At 31.0% G+C, this 13404-nt stretch overlaps 1 pseudogene across 1 annotated transcript; it reads right to left on the bottom strand.

Annotated features, from left to right (window-relative positions):
- Window positions 1-9540: 9540 nt before the first annotated feature.
- Window positions 9541-12342, bottom strand: LOC145591578 (protein LOW PHOTOSYNTHETIC EFFICIENCY 1, chloroplastic pseudogene; annotated as a pseudogene). The gene is made up of 2 exons (XR_014102324.1): window positions 12205-12342; window positions 9541-12068 (listed from the first exon to the last, which is right to left on the bottom strand). The product of XR_014102324.1 is annotated as a protein LOW PHOTOSYNTHETIC EFFICIENCY 1, chloroplastic pseudogene (transcript).
- Window positions 12343-13404: the final 1062 nt, after the last annotated feature.

Here is a 13404-nt window from a genome sequence, read left to right on the forward strand (position 1 = left end):
AGCAATCTCATATAATCAATTTAATTGCAATACAAGCATCAATGCTTCTCCCACATTTGCATAATTAACCCAAAAGGTTGACCTTCACCCAACCCCTAACAAGTAGACTACTCACAACTCATATTTATCAACATGCAAACAAGTATTAGGGTTCTAACTTCTTCAATAATTGGGGAAAAATGATTAACAATTGAAATAACTATCATCCAATAACAAATTATCAAGAACTAAGAAGATTTAAATATCATGCAACAACAAATAAAATCAGAAATTAAATGGAGAAAAGTAGAAGGAAGTTACTAATTGAGGCTTGAAATTGTTGAATACAAAGTGCCAATCTTGAGAAACAAACTTGAAACCAACTATTACAATGATTGAATTGATGAAAATTAAGCTAAATTAATTAAAAGGAATGTTTCAAACTAAGAGGAGTCTCTAAAAACTAGGCTATATCTGTCTGGGATACAAATGAATAAAGGAGGAAGTATTTATACTCCCCGTAACACATAGGGAAATCCGTCAAAGAAAACGGATTTCCCAGTGAGGAGCGCCCGCTCCACAGCCAGGAGCGCCAGCTCCTCAAGGCTGCACGCCCGCTCCTGCTGGAGCGCCCTCTCCATTCTTTAATTCTCTTGCCTTAAACACAAATCATGCACCGAAAGTTTGCCAAATTGAGTCCATAGACCTGCAAAACATGGACAAACACAAACCAAGAGGGGGAAAGCCGAGACAAAACATTTTCATTCAAAATTGGGTTAGAAAAAGGGGAAATAATCGCAAAATCGGGTTTAAATTAACACAATAAGTGGTCAAATAAACCACTTATCAGTCCATCAGTTTAAAATTACCCCAAAGTAAGTTAAAAGTTACCTAAATTTGGTTAAAAATTACGCTTAAATAATTGTTCATTATATGCTAAATATTATTGTACATCTTATGCACACAAAAGTTTTTGGCAATACAATAACCCTACTTTTAAATTTTAAAATTATATATTTTTCTTCCCAAAATTCTTATACTCTCTCTTTTTTAATAAGTGCATCACTTTAACTTTTATACAAACTTTGACTATACATTCTTTAAGGTGTTAAACTACATGTCTGAACCAGAAAAATGGATTGAATCAGACTACACTAGATCAAAGAGAACCCGTCTGGCCTTTGGGTAAAGAAATTTATTATTCCAGTCTTCATTTCAGCCCAGTCCAAAGCCCTTTAAAAATCGTTCTTGGACAAAATCAGTTTTTTTGTTTAAAATTATAAATAAAAACCTTAAAGTGTTATGAAAATATTTTCAATTATGGAATAAAATTCTAAAATTGGTCTAAACTGGTTCGGTTTGGGTCTGATTCCAACAAAAATGGTTTGATCTCTATATCTTGGATTACAATTTTTGGTCATCGATCTAGTTCAGCCTGGTCTGGTCAGTTACGTTCTTGGACCGATGGACAACCCTAATATATTGCTTGTATTAAAATATAAATTTAATTGTAATAATGTAAATAGGACTAGTCACAATGCATGTTTTCATGATATCAACTTTTTATACGTAGTATTTTTTTTAACCAATAGATGTATTAATATTTAAAGTTGTAAATCGACATGTGTGCATGTCAAAATGTCAAATTGACACATCACTTGGTTAAAGAGAATGGAGTAAATACTCACATTTAATTTATATTTTTTAAAAAATATTCTCGTCATCAAATGTTTGATATTTCTACTTTGATACAATTGCACAACAAAATGCATAGTACACACTTTAATTCACTAGTCTAATATAGTGTGCACAAGGAGAAAATACAAGTTTATCTTGATGATAAATAAAATTTGTTTATCTAATGACATTTTTGTAAATAAATCAACAAAAAAATCTCAGTCGGTATGGTATTTTTGTAAATAAGTCAACATTTGTGGGACCCGCATATTAATAAAAGTTGTTCACTTATATACAAAAATGTCATGCTGACTGGGATGAATTGTTGATATATTTATGAAAATGCCATTAGATAAGCAAATTTTGTTTATCATCAATATGAATGGGAGCTCCCTCTAAATAAAGTGATGCTTTTATTTAGCAAAAGAATGAGTATTAATGATGGCATGAAATTTCAGTTAGTAGATTTTTTTTTTAAAACTAAGCCTTTTTCTCGTATGCTTTTTGATGTGTCTACTTTTAGAGTTATGTCTGCAATAACGCTAAAAATTCAACACTTCTAAGTGTCCATGGTATTGTCTAAGGCCCTGTTTTCATTTTCAGTTCAGTTCAGTTCAGCTCAGCTCCTAATTTCCTTCTCTCATAAAATATTCATCTCATTTCAATTCAGTTCAGTTCAGCTCTAATAAGTTCAGTTCAGTTTAGTTCAGCTCATTTCAGTCAATGAGAACAGGCCCTAAGTGGGTCTAACAACCTTATATGATCCTTTTAGGATAGAGACTTATATGATTCCTTAGATGGTTAGATAGTATACAAACAAATTGATATTCAATTAATTTCAAAGTCATGGGAATATCAACAACGAAATCTAGCATAATATATTATGAATATTTATGAATAATTGAAGTAAATTAAAGTTTCCATCAAGAAAACGACGAGGCCAGGGATGAAAGTACTTATAAACTCACATGTAAATTTTAGATAAAAAGGGTTAAAAATTGTGAAGGGAATGTGAAAAATAATGAATGACAAACTAAAATGAGGAATGACAAATTAACAATGACACATTAATTAAAAATTAAAATGTACACTTTCAAAATATAGTGAGAAAGGAGAAGGTGACATATTCCAAATTAATGCAAATAAATTTACCTTATTTGCTTGAAATTTTTTCCTGGAGGCGGATGCACCATGCTCCGTGCATTCGGTTTTCTTTAAAAAAAAAAGGCGGAATGAACATATAGTTGTTCAGGTAAAGAACATATAGTTGTATTGTAAAGAATATATAGTTATTTTGTAAAAAAAAAAATAAAAAAAAATAAGCTTGATGTTCTTTTTATATATATATCTAAAGAACATCCTTAATATTAATAAAGAACATGATAATATATTGTAATGAATATTATTTTTATTCCAAAAATTCTAGAAAGAATATAAAAGTATTTTTTAAAGAACGTCTAGCTTTTCAATCTTAAAATGAATTAATTGTTCCATAATTGAAGAGTTTTGGTGATTATTTCCCAATCTCAATTTAGAAATTTGTATATTTGTTCATATTTTAATTTCACTTGTTTGAATTCTTTAGAGAGAGGAATAAAATCTTAGAGAGAAAAATAGAAATTTTATAGAGAAAAAGAAATTCTACTGATAGAAAATGATGGTTGCGAATTTAGATAGAGTTTCGTGGTGCTTTTGATCATTGTTTTGTTAATGGAATGATTGTTAATGAAGGTGAATATGTGGATTTGTTAGTCAAAGATCGAAGGTAATTTAGAATGAAATTTTGTATTTATTTTTCATTAATTGTGTTATTTTAGATTTGAATTAGAATATTTTGTAATCATAAAATTCATTGTTTATTTTCCTTTTTGAAATTTGATGAATCTGAATGTTGAATTTGAGAATAATGTGACAAAGGTTGAAGATGATGTTTTTCATAAAATAGTGTTATGTTCAATATATATATATATATATATATATATATATATATATATATATATATATATATATATATATATATATATATATATATATATATATATATATATATATATATTATGTTCTTTTTATTATATTATTCATGTTCTTTTAAAATAGACGCTCATAAATTATCACATTCATTACATTTTAACAATATGTTCTTTTTACTTTAGACATATATGTGTTCTTTAATCTTTACGATTTTATAACATGTTTTTTTCAATTTAACTAAATGTTCTTTTCATTTTAGCTAAATATTCTTTACATCTCGATCTATACAATGTTCTCTCCGTTTTTTTTTTTTAACTTTTTTTTTTTTATTATTTTAATTTTTTTTTTACGAATGTACCATGCGTATTGTATATCCGCCTTCATGAACCATTAATTGTTATTTGCTTGCTAATTACTTGGAGTAATAGATAATTTCACTATAATAAGTATCTATCGTTTACTCATATTTTGATAATTATTAATTTATGTTTTGATATACAGATATTTTGATGATTTGAGTAGTTTGGCACTTTGGCCATTATGAATTCGCGAATAGAAAATTTTACTAAAGTTATATCTAAATTCATGCATTTGTAGAAATATGCACTTTTAACAAATATGCACTTTTAATTTTACATGAAATATATGAACATATAACTAAATTTTCTAAAATTTTGAGTTAGTATAGGGCGTATAGCACACCCTTAACTTGACCGGACCAGTCAACTCATACTCAAGCTAAAGAGTTCTTCCTAACTCTAAGCTGATCAAAATGATTGTTTGCATTGTTTCAAAAAAAAAAAAAAAAAAAATAATAATAAAATAAAAATAAAAATAAAAAATAAAATAAAAATAAAATTAAATAAAAAAAAATGATTATTTGCATTGTTACTTGTTAGGTCTTTTTAATATATTCATCACCAGTATTAAACATGGCTATTATACACTCAAATTTAGGCAAAGTTTTAGATATATTACGTTTATTTGTCTAATAGAAAAGAGTTACTTAATCCACTGTATTAAACAGAAAATTCCACTTGTACGTGATGATTAAATACATGATTATAATTATGACTAGAAGTGTGTAAGAAATTATATGTATTAGTGTAAGAAATTATACTTTGTCAAAAAAAAAAAAAAAATAATAATAATAATAATAATAATAATAAAATAAGACTAGAAATGTTTAAGAAATTAAGAAATTATACGTACTATGACTAGCTAGAAGAGTAAAACTTAATTATTTGTGCACTACCAATTTTAACTTTAGGAAAATAATATAAATACCCCTTACGGCTGCATATGTGATTATATTACAATTATTCTTCTAGTGGATAATGAAAATAAGGACCTAAACTTTACACTAAAGAAATTGCAATGTGGAAACAAAAGTTCACTTTATTGCAATGCTAGAAAGATCAAATCACCATGCATTTTATTATTTTTAGGTTGTTAATTATCTATGTAATCACTTATTTGTTTGGATGGTTTATCGTATGAAAGTTAGTCAAACTGGGCAAGTCATGTTCTTTAAGGGGCATTAATTAGTGGAGTAGTGGTTAGGTTAGTTGTATACATAGGTTCTTTTTAGATGCTACACTCTTGTTACGTGTCTATATTTTCTTTTTCGACACTAGTTACATAATTCACTTTGACTATTTTTTGTGATTGATATTTAAGATAAAAAACCACATAGTAAAGTAAGATCTTGTTAGAGATATCTCAATGTATATATCATAATTTTTGCTTACTTATAATTAATAATACTATTAATAAATGAAATTATACGTTAATAATACAATTATACAAACATATATAGTAATTTTAAAAAAAATTAAGATAGTACTCCCTCCGTCCCATAATACAATTCTTATTTGTGTTTTTTCACGGTATTTAAGAAATAGGAGGAAAAAGTGAATGTATTAAATTAATAAATTGAATAGTACAATTATAGACAAAAGTTAGAGAGAGAAAGTAGAAAAAAGTATCAAGTATGAGCAAAATTCAAGGATAATTTGGAAAATACATTGAATAAAGTTAAAAAAGTGAGGGTGTAAAGGTCTTTACATACTATCTCTAAAATAAGAAAACAGAAAATATATTATGGGACGGAGGGAGTATATAGTAGCTCATAATCGATGCACGAGGTGCATTAGCACGTTCCATACTACTCCCTCTGTCCCATAATATAGTTACTGTTTTCCTATTTTGGAGAACCAAAATGTTATTCCTATTTCTATTTTTAAATAGTATGTAAAGATCATTAATATCCTCACTTTTTTAACTTTATTCATTATACTTTCTAATTTACCCTTAATTTTGCAAATGGCTTGTACTTTTTTCCACTTTTTCTCTCTAACTTTTGTCTATGATTGTACTTTTCACTTTTATTAATGTACTTTATGCACTTTTTCCTCCTATTTCTTAAATATCGTGAAAAAACACAAATAAGAACTAAATTATGAGACGGAGGGAGTAGTATATTTTTAGTATTTGAGGGCTATCATGTTTTATTTATATTTATAGCAACAAATAAAATGGGGAAAAGTAACACTTCATTTATATTTATATATACGTAGTATAACAAAACATAAAGCATGTGGCACCAGAAAATTAAGGATCCAAGAGAACTTTGGAAGATTTTGGCATAATAATACAATTAATTAGCAGGCTGGACAAAACCCTTTTTGAGTCACATTTCAACCAGTTTACGAAATAGGCAATCAAAACATATAAAGTATGTTATGGCTCTTACTTTTCAGCCTATTCTTGTGCCTAAATTAAAGTATAAATTTGATCTGATCTCTACGTTTGTAATCTGCAATTTTCCCACATTTAAATGATCCAATACATTATGAATTGGCAGCATATTGCATGCATGTAAGGAGTTTGTTTCACGTAAAGGGGGAATTAATCATGCATGGTGATTAATTAACACCAAGGTATATCATTAATAGTATCGTTTAATTGATTAAAAAATAATTTATTTCAATTATTAGCAAACAAATTTCTTTTTTTTTCAGGGCCTTGTTAAATTTGTTACGAGTCATAAACATAATAGAATAATACTTTATGTAAAGTTTTCAACCAAATATGATTATTATATTGTAGATTTGTAGTTATGTAACTATGTAAGTATCCCAAAAGTACTAAAAACTCAAGACTCATAAAACTAATAAACAAAAACGTTATATATATATATATATATATATATATATATATATATATATATATATATATATATATATATATATATATATATATATATATATATATTGAAAATAGAAATGTATATATGATTGTACCGAGTTTAATGTATAGATTACAATAATCGAGTTTGACTTACGGCCATATCTATTCCTTTGTAGTATTTGATTTATTAAACTCAAATAATGACTGGATATACTGTTCAATTAAGTTGGACGTACTTAGGGGCATAAACTTAGGGCTGAGTTAAAGGGAAAAAACTTGTGTGGATCAGGTTATCGTGGACATTAGGTCTGAATGTACCACTCGACGTGTTATTGAACTTATTGATCGTAATTTTAATATAGTGATTTTTATTAAAACTTGTGTTGACCTAAATAACAATATAATTGAGAGATTCGAGGTCTATACGTGACAGCTGAAGTTATGTTGCATATGTGACCCTTATTCTATTTTAATATAGTGAATTAGTGACCTTTATTATTCATACGACTAGTATATTAAAACTCTCATTATAAAAATTTATTAATCACTTCTTTTTTTTTTTTTTTTTTTTTCTGAACATATATTAATCACTTATGATCTTTATTATATCATTAACTTTTATACGTGGGTTGCCGTGGCTACTTGGTTAGTATTATAGGGGTAACTCTGGTTTAATTGTAGGGGTTACTTATACTAGGATTACTCTCTCAGTATGGTAGGGGTTACTCAATAAATATAATAAAGGGTTACTCTGTCGGTATAATAGGGGTTATTATGTTAGTATTATAGTGGTTACTTCATTTTTTACAAGCCCGCGGTGTTATAACAACAAACTAATTTGTATTTTAACATAATGACCTTTACTGTAATATATTGTTTTTTTTATTTTTTTATTTTTTTATTAATATAACGACCTTTCTTATAATATAGCTATATCTAAACATAGTGACTTTAATATTAGTGGTCCACAATAAATTAATGGGAACTAGTTCTAAAATTTGATCTGCATACGATCCAATAAATTATTTTGTTTAGTTTATAAATGAAATTTTTTTTTAGTATATACTCCGTAATTGTTTAAATAACGTTGTAATTTGTAATATAGTTTAGTAAAATTTGTGTGTTTCATAAATATTAAAAAAAAAGTCAAACTTGTTAATTATTGTAAGAACGAGGAAGTATAGTACTATAGCTACTACGTAAGGGTTAATGGTTTATTTTTTCCTTTTTGAGGAAGGGGCAACGGATCACTTTTTCTTTTGGAGCAAAACGAATCACATTTCTTTTAAAACAAAATTGGATCACTTTTATGATTTCACCAACTTTAAACTTCCTATCCAAATGTGTTAAGTATACTTTTGATTACAAAGTCAAAAAAGAGATTACTATCATTATTAATGTTAATCCTACTCTTTCAGTATTCTTGTATATCCATTTCAACATTATTACATGTAGATACAAAATTATCTCTAGCTCGTCAACATTCGAAAATACGGGAAAATGTTAAACATAGTACTAAAGGCGATATATATATATGAAACGCCAAATCTTTACAATACATTAGTTAGATTAGTTAGAATCTCCTATGTATCTGCTACTTGTCGGTGATAGAGGCCTCCATATAATTAAATATGAAAAATTTGGGTGACCAAATTGCAGATTTGAAGATCATTGACTAGGCATAAAGGAGACAAAAGATGGAGCCCATTCAAAGATCAAATTGGTATAACGTTTTCACATGATTCATGATGATGTTCCCTCATTCTACCTTCCCCCCCCCCCCCCCCCCCCCCCCCCCCCCCCTCTCTATAGCAAACAACAATAACTACTTCTGTAGTTGCAGTATTCTCTTCGTCCTAATTTACTTGTTCTATAGCCATTTGCGCGGGATTTATACAAATAAAATCATAGAGTAAAAAAGTGAGTTGGTATGATGGGGCCAACTCAAGAAAATTAGAGAAAAAAAAATTCTGTGAAAAGATGTGGGACAAGTAAATTGGGACGGGGAGAATACTACGCCCATGGAGGCGAGGGTGGTGATGCTGATTCTATGAAAGATAAGCCAGATTGATGCCCTATGAAGATGAGTTTATAAGCACCCCGGTCCCTAATATATGGCTGGTGAATCTGGTGTGGCCTCAACCCAGCCAGTGTCTGGGTTTGACCAGCCAATGTGGGCTGATCTACAAGCGCACATCCACTGTCAAGCAAAAGTCCCCTAACCCGGTTTGCTGAGCTCAATCACTACAGAATCATCCACACCGTGTAGCTAGATTAGCTACCTGATACCTGTAGGCACAATTTTTCACCCAAGTTCAGAGCTAGTGTAGTTGTCATCTATCACAAAGGACTGTAGCACAGACCCAAAACTCAATTTCAGTACAAGAGGACAAGCGTTTAAAAACAATTACACTCTCTGCATCTAAAGGGCTGTTTCAACCTTTCATTCAAAAGAGAATAAGAATCCCTCATGTTAGAAATACGGAGTACACGTTAAGGTTTTCAGAAAATGCATGATTTATTTCTATCACAAGAGTGGATAGCCTAGAAACATGTCGAATTCAGAAACACATCACAAAAATTCTACATAATATAAGCTCAGTACCGTAGTGACTGTACTACTGAATCAATTAAGCAATTCATAAACTAAGTATTAGCAAGAAGATCTGGTATATGCACATATAGTACAAGCATATGACATAAGTTAAATACACAAAGGCATAATAATTAAAAAAAAACATGGAAATAAGAAAATTCACATCAGAAGTTTTCCCAACATATACAATTTTCCATTACTTGGCAAAAAATGTCATGTGTCACAGAATATACCAGAGAAGGAAACTCCTTCAGTATGTTAATCAGAGAATGCACAATTTGATATACATGTAGTACAGAAGTGCACTAATTTGAGATACTTTACAGGTATTTTGCTGCTTCTTGTGCACGAGTCTCCTCTCCAACAAACGTATTACTCTGGCTATGAAGATCAATCACTGTACCGGACTCTGAGTGGTTCTTTTTGGTTGGCACCTTTTTCTTCTTCTCAGGTGGCCTCGATAGTAGCACCAAATAATCTTGAAGAATGAAATATGGCATCATACGCCTTTGAAGAGGGCTTCAGATCCTCATTTAACGCACTCAAATATAAGTCATACGCTAACCTGGGCTTGCCATCATTTGCAAGAGCCTCGATCAATGTATCATATGTGATCTCATTTGGGTCAATGCTCATACTTCTCATGCGTTGAAACCACTCATAAGCAGCACCAGCCAGACCATTCTTTGTACATACACTAATAATTGCATTGAAAGTAACAACGGTTGGGTTGATACCTGTTGAAACCATTTCTTGAATGATATAGTCAACAAGATTAAATTTTCCAAGACCAACATAAACTGAAGCCATAATTGTGTAAGCATATAAGTTGGGTTCAACGCCAATTTTACGCATATGTTCCCACACCCGTACAGCCTCGTCATATAATTTTCCTTTTTCAAGAGCACTAAGTAATGCTCCATACGAAATTACAGTTGGCTTTTCACCTTTCTCTATCATTCTCTTGAATATATCCACAGCTGCAGTAGCTTCCGAAGCCTTAGAACAAGCTATAAGAACAGCATTCCATTCCCTACTTCTTGGTTTCAAACCTTTAGCTTCCATCTTGTCCAGCAACTTTAACCCCCATCTCCAGATTCCTCTCTTCCTAGCAGCACTTAGCAAGACATTAAAGTGAGATACAATCAGCTCATATGCCATATTATTTGGTTTCGGCCCCTTATCTAGCATATCTTCATAAATTTCCAAAGCAGCCCACCATTTCTTAGCTTTGCCCATCAACCAGATGATATGATTGCATACTGATAAACTTATATCAGAGTGATTTTCCCTTATTCTATTATATAGCTCTTTGGCAACTGTATAATGCTCTTCACGTGTACAAGCCCAAACAAGTCGCTCATACTCTTCACGTGTCGGTGGAAGTGCAGCCTTGTCCATTTCTATAAGTAATTTTAAGACATTTGTGGTAAAGTTTCCATCCTTAACAAGCCATCGCCGCATAATTTGGTAGCATATGCGGCTGGTGAAGTTCTCAAGCTTAAGATACTCATAATGCCAGTCAATATGACCATCTATCTTGAGCTCTCCACTCATATACTTCTCTCTCAGAGCAATAAAAAAGTTTAATGCACCAATCCCATCTTCCATTCTTCGATAAGCTAACAAGGCTGTAGAATATGAAGGAGGAGACGGAGATAGTCCCTTGCATTTAATATCCTCAAAGAGATTTAGAGCCTCAGCTGTTCGCCCTTCCTCCAAATAAATGCCCATCAAAGTATTATAAGTCACGACATTCCGAGAAATGCCAACTTCATCCATCTCACTCAACAACATGTCAACTTTATCAAGCTCTCCAGACTGTTTAACAACACTTAGCAGGCTATTATATATGTAAAGGTTAGGACAATAAGCATCCTCACCCTCTTCACACTTCTCTTTAAGCCAATCAACAACAGCCATTGCAGGTTCAAGTCTCTTTTCCCGGCCAAAGCCACTTATAATGGAAGAAAAAACCTGAAGAGGCACTTTATCTTCGTTTTTCATGATCTCTTCCACATCCTCTACTGATTGTGCATGCAGCAAACATTGTGCAAGCCCACGGACATCAACTCGTCTATCCATTTTTACTTCCTCTAATTCTACATCTCTAATTTCTCCTCCAACATCATCACCACTTCCTATATTCTTACTCAAACACAACCCACCATCATCACTTTCTAACCGCGTTTCCTTCAATTCATCAATTTCCTCCAAATCCTCATCAATAACACTATTGCCAATTGCTTGCTCCTCTAAAGCCCACCCCACCGGAAAGCACAACCCGGCTGAACTTCTTGATTCGCCCGAAAGAAATAGTTTAATCTTATCACACCCAAAGAAAGCCCTAACACCTATATCATCAAAATCTGTCCTGCTATGCCTAGAACACCTCTTCAGATGAACAGTTGAATCAATTCTACCCAAATTTTTTCTTCTAATTATATTTCTTATACACCCAAAAGAAGCAAAACCCAACTGAAATTCAAGCTGGGGTACTTCCAATAATTCCCCTCTCAAAGGCCAAACACTTAAAGTTTGCATTTTTAATAATAATTCAGGAATTAAATTCAAAACCCATCATGAAAAAACACAATTACAAATCAAAATTACAGTAATTCAGCTCCAGTTCTTCTTTCGATTTCATAATTTCCTGAAATTTATGAAAAGTAAATTCAAATCAACGCTCATTTCTTACAGGTTATATATATCTAAAAATAAACAAATTATATAAAATTCAAAGCAAATTAAGACTAAATATGTGGAAATTGAAGGAAAATATTATTTACCCAGAAAAAATTGGGAAATTTGTGGACTAGAGTGAATGCCGTGGCTGTCCAAAACTCCGGCGAGAGAAAATGTTGACGTGGATAACTGTATGAAAGGATGGAGTTGGAAGTGTGAGCAAGTGATAACTCCCTCAACAAGTGAATAGTCACATTAATGTTACTCTTTCCGTCCCTTTTTTACATTCTTATTTCTAAAATTATAGTGGAATTAAGAAACTTGGAATAAAATAAAGGACAATAAAACAAAGTAAAATGGGAATTACAAGACATTAATTGATGTCTTTGAATAAAACAAATATTGAATAATATTTAATGATGCACATGTCATCAATCCTTTGAAAAGAAAAAGGATCAATAACATTTTTTGGTGAAAAATAAAAGGACGAATTATATTCATTTAAAGTGATGCACATTGATTCTGAATTTTTTAAAAGCATTAATAAGAGTGAGAATGAGAAAATAAGAGTGAGAAAATAAAGAAAGCATTAATTATAAAACAGAACAATAGGGATAATTTGAGATATTTGGTAAACATTTACTTACTAAAAAAGGAAAGTAGGAATGTAATTTTGAAATACCCAGAAAGGAAAGCATGAATGTAAATAAGGGACAGAGGGAGTAATTTATAATGGTTAATTAATGAATGAGTTTTTACAAAGTGACTAATTTATAAAGGCACAAATGTACCTTAACTTTTTTTTTTTTTTTTTTTGAAAGAGTACTTTAACGTAAAAGCTAAGACAGTAATTACTACTAAGACATGGGCCGAGTTGGGCCACGAGTGGCACAGACACGACACGAGCTCGCTTGTAGCCTAGCGCGGCACGAAAATCGAAGGTTGGGCCTTCGGCCGGGCCGTGAGCATAATTGGGAAAAAAATGGCACGAGCTCACGAGCGGCATGTCATTTTGGCCGGCGAGCACAACACGCAATACGACCAGAGCCGAAAAAAATGGCAATGTTCCCATATTTCCAACGGCTATTTTGAGCAACAACTCTATTTTAGAGGTTCTTTTTTTATTTCTATCGGCTACTTTTTTGTTCTAACGGCTAACTTATCAAATTCTTTATAAATACATCACCTCATAATCCATTTTATTCCACAATTCATCAACTCAGCTATTCTCAATTCTCTTATTCGTTCTCATAATATCTTGGGGCTTGTTCTGATTCACTGAATTGAGCTGAACTGAACTAAAC

The sequence above is a fragment of the Chenopodium album genome, chromosome 18 (genome assembly GCF_948465745.1).
Source record: "Chenopodium album chromosome 18, dcCheAlbu1.1, whole genome shotgun sequence".
Classification (NCBI taxonomy): domain Eukaryota; kingdom Viridiplantae; phylum Streptophyta; class Magnoliopsida; order Caryophyllales; family Amaranthaceae; genus Chenopodium; species Chenopodium album.